The sequence below is a fragment of the Embiotoca jacksoni genome, unplaced genomic scaffold, assembly GCF_022577435.1.
Source record: "Embiotoca jacksoni isolate LCO1_2020_lvr unplaced genomic scaffold, fEmbJac1.0.p SCAF_12, whole genome shotgun sequence".
Taxonomy (NCBI): domain Eukaryota; kingdom Metazoa; phylum Chordata; class Actinopteri; family Embiotocidae; genus Embiotoca; species Embiotoca jacksoni.
This window is the reverse complement of record NW_027185252.1, coordinates 10,484,544-10,492,957: the sequence shown is the minus strand read 5'-3', so window position 1 is coordinate 10,492,957 and position 8,414 is coordinate 10,484,544. Positions and strand designations below refer to the sequence as shown.

At 36.6% G+C, this 8,414-nt stretch overlaps 1 pseudogene; it reads left to right on the top strand.

Annotated features, from left to right (window-relative positions):
• Positions 1–570: 570 nt before the first annotated feature.
• On the top strand, positions 571–6,499 carry LOC138194997 (pyrokinin-1 receptor-like; annotated as a pseudogene).
• Positions 6,500–8,414: the final 1,915 nt, after the last annotated feature.

Genomic DNA, 8,414 nt, shown 5'->3' with positions numbered 1-8,414 from the left:
CCTTTGATTATTTTTAATTTAGTTAGTTTCCCACTGTCTTGAACAGCCATTGTTTTAGTGAATAGTTCACAAAAGGTAGCATAATTTGGTCTGAAAATGCAATTATGTTTTTTATTTAGGATGGCTGTGGATGTACACCAATCTTTAATGTTATGCCTCTTTTTCTTCAAATATGTCTGTTATTAACTGAGGGATTTAGTTTGTGACAATGCATTTTAATGGATTTGGATATTCTTTCTGTAATTTCAAGGTAAATATAAAAAAAAATATTTTGTCAACTAAAAGTACAAACATGGGATAATTAAAACTCCTTTTTCTTCTCTCAGGGCCAATAATCAAAAGGTCACCTGCTTATAAACATCTGTCAAATAGGAGAGTATGTACAGACGCCCTTCACTCGAAATTAATGCAATACCTTGGAAAGGAACGGTAATGCTGCTCTGATTCGAAAAGGGAAAACGTAAATATTTTAATACAATAAATGAAACCCATTACCATTATGCATAGTCCAATTCAGTTATGGAATTTATACACTATTTCTCTGTAACATCTTTTTATTTCTCCCTCAGCATGAACATCTCAGACCAGATTTCATTCCTCTTCAGCTGTAATGTCAGCCCAAGTGAGATGCCACAGCTCGACATTAGTGTAACCAAAAGTGAGCCGCTAACAATTGCTGCCCCCATGACCATCTTCTACAGCATCATCTTCTTGTTTGGAGTATGAACATTCAATTTACTCTAAACCTTGACACACAAGCCAATTTCATTATTGGATTTTGAATTGTAAATGTGATTAAAAAATAAGTAAAGTAAAGCAGCAGCAGTTAGCAAAAATACTAGTCATAGAGTGTTAATGATATATAGAACAGCAAACTATACCAGTTTTCATATTATAAACCACTAAATTCTCTCCCTGAATTCTCTGTAGGTCTTATTCAATGGTGTGAGCATACTCACCCTCCTAATGGATGCTCATATGAAAGTCAGTGCCATTCGTTTCTACCTACTCAGCCTCGTTATATCAGGTACGCAGTACTACTATTCATCGTATGTATGTCCAGGACTGCCAATCAGAGGTGTAATCACTGAGTTAAAGTTACATTTCATTAGAAGTGATTGCATTATACCTGCCAAAATTCTAATTTAATAAACCTACTTTGTCTGGTACACATAATTATTGCCAATCCATTGAATAAGTTTCACTCTAAACAATAACTCTTCATATGTATGAGATTAAGTTTGACATTAAAACTTGTTGGCTCTTTTTTTTTAATTAAAAAGATGTAAGTATACACATCAAATACAAAATGCAACTGAAAAGCCAAGATTTTCATTTTTATGGTCTCCAGAATGACTCCTAATAATAAACTAAAATTACTACCTTGCAGTTGTATGTCAAGTTAAAGCTGACATTCAGTTTGTCCAGACTTATTTCATATATGTAGTGAAGCCTTTGAAGGAAAACAGAGTTGTAGCAATGTCAGCAGACAATGCTTTAAATATAAACGTTGCTGCAAAGAAGCTAGAAATTTGAGGAAGCTCCTTCAAGGTGTCCCCAAGGTATGGAGTTTACAATAATAGATGAATATGAAGTCTTAGTGACCTTAACCTGTGCCTTTTAAAATTGTATTGATTTGTTTCCCATTGAGTCCAAGTGAATATTTGTGCCAATTTTGAATAAATTCAAAATTCCTGAAAGTCTTCCTCGTGGTCAGTAGCATAGGAAAACTGAGGTCACTGTCACATTGACCTTTGACCCCTCAAAATCCTTTCATTCTCAAGGCCAACTGAACGTGTGTAGCACATTTTTTTAAATTCCCTCATGGCTTTCCTAAAATATAATATTCACAATCATAGGACAGATGGATGGATACTATGACCTTGACTTTTGGCCACTGGCCACCACAATTTAATCAGTTCATTCTTAAGTCTAAGTGAACATTTTGCTAAATGTGAAGGAATTAACTTCAGACGTTCCTGAGATATAAGCATGGGAGGATATAAGGTCACTCTGACCTTGACCTTTGTGATCAATATCGAATCAGTTGTTCCTTGGGACCAAGTTAATGTTTGTGCCAGATTAAAGGCAATTTCATAAAAGCAATTTTTAGATATTATGACCACAAGCATAGGATGGACTGATGGACATATGGATGGACAATTGGCTATCACCATCGCAGAGGGATAAAAAGTAGAGTTTTTATTAAAACCGGGACTTTCATTTATAAATTAGCATCTGTTGCATTCAAGCCCTTGACAAATGAGTGCACACAAGGCTGACACCTGTCACAGCCAGATAAATCTATCAGCATACAGACATTTCAACAGTAAACAGACATTTTAAATTTAGCGTCAGGTATTACATTCCTGCACTGGCTCTTTGGACAGGGCAATGAGCACCCGAGATTTCCACCGACCAAGTCTTTCCAAATATCAATAGATTTGTGACACAGAGAAATGTATCCACTGTTTTACAGCCAACACAACAGTAGAGACAGAGTCGGCTACAGTGGCGCTTATCACGTAAGCTTGTGTTTTTGCCAGCAAGATAAGTTACGCACTGCATGTTTTAATTAAAAATGTTTAATTGAAACCTGCAGACGGAACGTGCAAGTAAAATTTTAATTTGATTGAATTATTTCAAGTCAGTATTGTCTGTCATGGACTTTAGAAGCTCTTTTAAAATACCACATCTACAGTAAAATGCTTTTACTTCAAGGAACATTATCCTTCCAAAATTGCTAAATGATGTCTTTTTCTTTCTTTAAATTTCTAAATCTCAGACATTATGCAGGTGTTGACCATCCCAGTAACTGTGTATCGGTATTACTGGGAGAGCTACCCATGGCGGCTGGGCCAAACAATGTGCAAAGTCTACTTCATGGTTCGCCAAGTGTACTGTGCCACCACAAGCTGGGTTATAGTTACCTTCACCGCTGAGCGCTATGCAGCCATTTGCCACACCATGTGGTCTGTTTCCAGCTTGAAGGTTGAGTATTAACACAACAAACATACGACACATTTTGTGACATTTTATGAGCTACCTATATAGTGACCCCACCATACATTCTGTGGAAAAAAAGGAAAAGTTTAAAATTAATGTTTGATCCATTTTAGCACAGCTGTCATTATGTGGTGCGATTTTCATGTTGTTTCTTACCGCCGAAAAATCATATTAAATATATTCGTTGTTTCTATTCAAAGAAACAATTCAAACTGACTTGTATTAAAAAAAGAAATACTGTATATAGGACTGGAAAGTATTCAATAACAGGGCATTTTCATGTTAAAAACATACAGAAAGAAAGAAAAAAAGTTTAATATGAGTTCACTTTTGCTTGCTCTATATTTGTGTCCCAGAATGAAAGGTAAAATAACTACAGACTGAAATTGGGGTCCACTATTTTCACAAAATGCAAAACATACACAACCAGTTATATATATATATATGTATATATATATACATATATATATATATATATGTGGTGCGATTTTCATGTTGTTTCTTACCGCCGAAAAATCATATTAAATATATTCGTTGTACAAGATCTAACAAACTGATTTTTCTACCTTCTCTCCTTTCTTTTCAAAAGAAGTATCGAATGCCATGTCTTCTTTTAGTATGGATTATTTCTCTGGTCTCAGCCGTGCCATTTGCTCTGGTCTATGACCAGGCACGTGCCTGCATCCTGGATTACACTGCCAAGACTCAAGAAGATGCCTTTCATGTCTCCACCATGTGTGAGATGACAGAGCCGGATCCAGCACACATCTACAAAGGAGCCTTACTCCTGAGAGCAGGGTTTTTCTTCCTGGTGAGATGAGTGATATTAAACAGATTGGGTTTGCTCATTTCCATATAATACAGGCACTCAATAGGCCTATGCCTCTCCAACCACAGGTCCCGCTGGTCTCCATCTTTACTCTTTATATGCTCATTCTGCTCTATCTGAGAAGAAATGGTCGTCAACGGAGAAACATGGGTCTCACGCGACCAGATCCAGAAGGGAGACGAGATATCCAGTGTCATCAGAATGGAAAGCTACTTTTAAATGAAAAAAGAGCCCTGCAACTCATGGGTGAGCCATGGAAAATAACAAAACCCTGTTTATGTCTTGAAAATAGGCACTGTGAATCTCATGAAGGACTTAAGTGTAGTTTATACTTCAGCGTAAAATCTATATAGATAGATAGATAGATAGATAGATAGATAGACAGACAGACAGACAGACAGACAGACAGACAGACAGACAGATAGATAGATAGATAGATAGATAGATAGATAGATAGATAGATAGATAGATAGATAGATAGATAGATAGATAGATAGATAGATAGATAGATAGATAGATACTTGATTAATTTTTTTTCTACAGCAGCATTTATAGATATATACAAATTAAAAAATGCACAATATACACAATCAAAATAGAATAATATTAAATTAAACTAACTAAACAACAGTGCAAAGATTTAAACAAACAAACAAACAAACAACCAACAGTGCAACGGTGTTATTGTTGTGTGATGGATTTTGCCAGAGGTGATTTATTGTATAGTCTTATTGCAGCGGGCAGAAATGATCTCCTGTATTGGTCCTTGTGACAGCGGAGCTGGAGGAGTCTTTTGGAGAAAGTGCTCTGATGTCCCTGCAGCAGGTGGTGGAGAAGGTGGTCAGGATTATCCAATATGGATAATAATTTCTTCAGCGTCCTCCTCTCCACCACCTTTTCCAGACTGTCCAATTGGCACCCAATTGTGGAGCCGGCCTTCTTAACCACTTTGTTAAGTCTGTTGGTGTCGCAGCAGCATACCCAACACCGGAGCCTGACACAGTCATCTTCAGAAGTGTAATTACATGTCAACTGCAGCAACTGTGATTGGTCCACTTGGTAACATTTTGTCATTTACATATTTCAGTTGTCGGACAAGCAAAGAAAATCCCCCCTCTTTCTGCCTTAATTGGTTCAATGGTCGTACATACCATCTACTCCGACGTTGTCTCTCTTTTCTGCGTTGCAGTAATTTCAGTAAAAGTAACTGTTCAACATTTAATAGCACCAACTCCAACATGATCCACTCAGTTTCAATCGCCATTGTTTGAAGTGCAAAAAGTTACTCAACAAAGTAGTAAAGAAACTCACCAAGCCACCAAAACACTGCAGTTGGTGTTTTGGTGGTTGAACCTGGAATCGTCTTTGTGTGAGCATCTGCAAAGTCTTTCATGAAGAGCTGTCATCATATTATTGGTAAAAGAGTCTAGTAGGCATTTAAAATGATTGGATTTTAATAGACAATGACTGCAAAAACATAGTTTTGAATTAAATGCTTCAACAAAGACAGATTGGACTTCTGAGTCTGAAATGCCATGGATTTACACTAAACATACAAATGAATGCCCTTTATTTTATTGACATAGTATTAATGGTCATTTAAACATTGTGAGCTATCAACATCTGCATTTTCTTTTCCAGGTGCAGTCGTAGTGGCATTTTTTGTTTGTAACTTCCCAGACATTGCCTCGTCGCTGATGCAGGTCTACGCGGTTGTGTGGTCCGACACAGTCCTCGTTGTCTACACCATCCTGAAATCGTACTTGTCACTTCCACTGTGGTATATCAACGGCGCTCTGGACCCGCTGTTGTTCTGTATTTCTTCCCACACATTCCGCAGGGCGTGCTGGAGAACTCTGGCTAGGCTCAGACCTCGCTGCTACTGGAATTATGCTGAGGCCGAGAGGCTCGAGCAAAGAAGCAAGCACACCAGCAAGAGAGAAGACAAAGAGTAATACGCTAACAAACAAATCTGATCACAGGGATGGGGAGAGCCATAAAAGCGCCTTTCAACATGAGCAGCAACAAAAAGCACTCTAAATAATGTGTATTACTCCTTCATGCTCTACAAATTTGTAACCACGGGACGTAAAAACAGAAAGTCATTTTTGTCCGTTCCTTTTTTGCTTTCTTTATTTTGATTTCATTACCCAAAGGATATTTCAGAGTTCAGCTGATATCAGAAAAATTACTAAAAGCAGGTATTTTTTTTATAAACTAAAAATGTTTACCGTGTCTAGAAAATAGGTGGAATTACCCTGTATTTTACTGTTATGTGATATTTCAGTTTTTTTGTCGCGCTATAGAAAACAATTATGTTCAGTGCAGTGAAACGTACATTATTAGGACACATCCCAGGAGACTTAATGTATGAATAAATTCTACTCTTATATTAGGTGTGATTCTGCATGACCAAAATATATTTATTACTATGTTGTTAATATACTGTTTGAAATACATTTTGTTCAAGATTATTATTTAGGTGTGTTGCTGATAATATAACCTTCAGATATCCATTCATTTTTAAGTCAGGAGAACGAGGAATGGAGAAAATGCTGGGACTAAAAAGGACATGTTCTTGTCTGGTCCTTGGATCAGCTTGACACAGTGCTTGTGAAATAGTAGGTTACTGTCCTGGATGAGTCATATGTGTTGTTTGCTGACAGTGTAATGACAGTTATGTGTTTTACCGTATTCTAACTTGGTTAGGTTTTTAAACATACTGATTCGGTTTGTCTGTAGATTTTGGCACAGAGTATGTTTCTGATCTACATTTCAGATCCTTTTAAATCTTGGTGTGTTTTGTGTGTTATTAAAATACCTAATTTTGCCAAATATCTCAATGTGGTGTTGAGTGAAGGGAAGTGGAGTGGAAAAATCCCGTGTTGTCAAAACAACCAAGAGCAGAATAAATTATGAATTGAATGTGACCAACTAAGCCTACCAACAACAACTAATTTAGGAAAGCTGCAGACATGAAAAGTAAATGCACAACTGATGTCAATTTGCTTCACCACTATGAAATAGCTGCAGAATTTCTTAGCTTTGTTGCCCCTCAGGAGGGACACAATTTAGAGCTAAAGGATTTGGGCTGCTGACCCCCTCTCAGTTTAGTAATATGAATTGCAGTCAATTATATCCAAGAATAGAAAATACTGTTTCCCCTCTCCATGTGTTTCTTTTCATATTTTCGCTTTTCAATCTAAAACCATGTATAAAAAAAAAAAGTCTGGCAGCCATTTTCTTCATCTAAAAGTGCAATAACAAGCTGACCTTTAGCTGTAAAACCTGATGAATATATGAGCAACAGTGTTAAAATGTCCGTAAACAGTAGCAGTCTATGGGTGCTTCTCATTATCCGGTGCAAATAATTGATTCCAAGCATCAAGAAATTGATTATGTGTGTGCCTCTCTGGGAAGAATTTTACTTTCCCCCAGTTTTTGTTAGAATTTTTTAGATCCTGGTCAGAGATACTTTGGCCGAGTAATTACCATTACTAATTAGGGTCCTTATAGGTTCCCTCACTGGATTCCCTGTCACTCTGAGTTACCTATAGACACAAAAAAATGTGCAACAGTCATGGTGTGTACTCTATTACTTAAATGAAAACAATGATGTGGCTTAGTAAATAACGTGCACTGGCCGACAATCCTGAATTTGACTCTTCGAAAAAACATTTTTGAAAGGAGTTATCAATTAATAATAGATTTTCTAAAGTCTGAGCTGCACAGAGTGTGTCTTGTAGTCCAGTACCAAAACATTGCCACTGTTCTCAGAGGATCCAAGTGCATGACACGTGCAAACTAAAAGACTAGTTTAATGAGAACAAAAGGTCCTTGGATGAAAAAACAGAAAGGTAAACCAGACAAAGAACCCACAAAGAAATATTATCCAACTCTGCATGGATGGATAGGATGACTGAATTGCCATTAAGATTTTACTTCGTTCATTCGAAATGAGAAATACATATTTGACGACCATCTGGTTCACATAAACTCAACACCAAATGAATGTTAATGTTTTAAATGTAAATGGTGCTCTGTGTCTGTTGGAAGAGCAAATAAGTGTTTTCAAATGCACCATGTCATCTTAATGATATGCTACTTTATCAACTCTTGTTGCATTGACCAAATATGCAAAAAAAGAAAAGAAAAAACAATCACAATTAAAACTGCAAGCAGTGATATGCGGGTTCAACTTTTAGTGAAGGTGAAACATTTGAAGAAATTGAAAAAGTTTTGCATGCACTACACATTACAGGAATATATTTAATATCACTGCAGACCCCCCCTCAAAACATATATATCTACTATCCAAAGAATGTCCGCGGCAATTTTGGTCGCATTTGAATGAATATTTATGAACAGTGGAGTTATAGGTTGCAGTGAGCCAAAGATTTATGACAATGCAAATTGGTTAGTACTGTTGCCTCTCAATTTGAAGGTGTGTTGTTCAAATCCCCCCTTTGTCATTGGTCTTACAAAAAAAAATTGTTTTTGAATATGATAAAGCCTCCAAAAATTCAGTTGTTTACAGAGAATAATAATAATAATAACGTGGAATAATAAATCCTTGAAG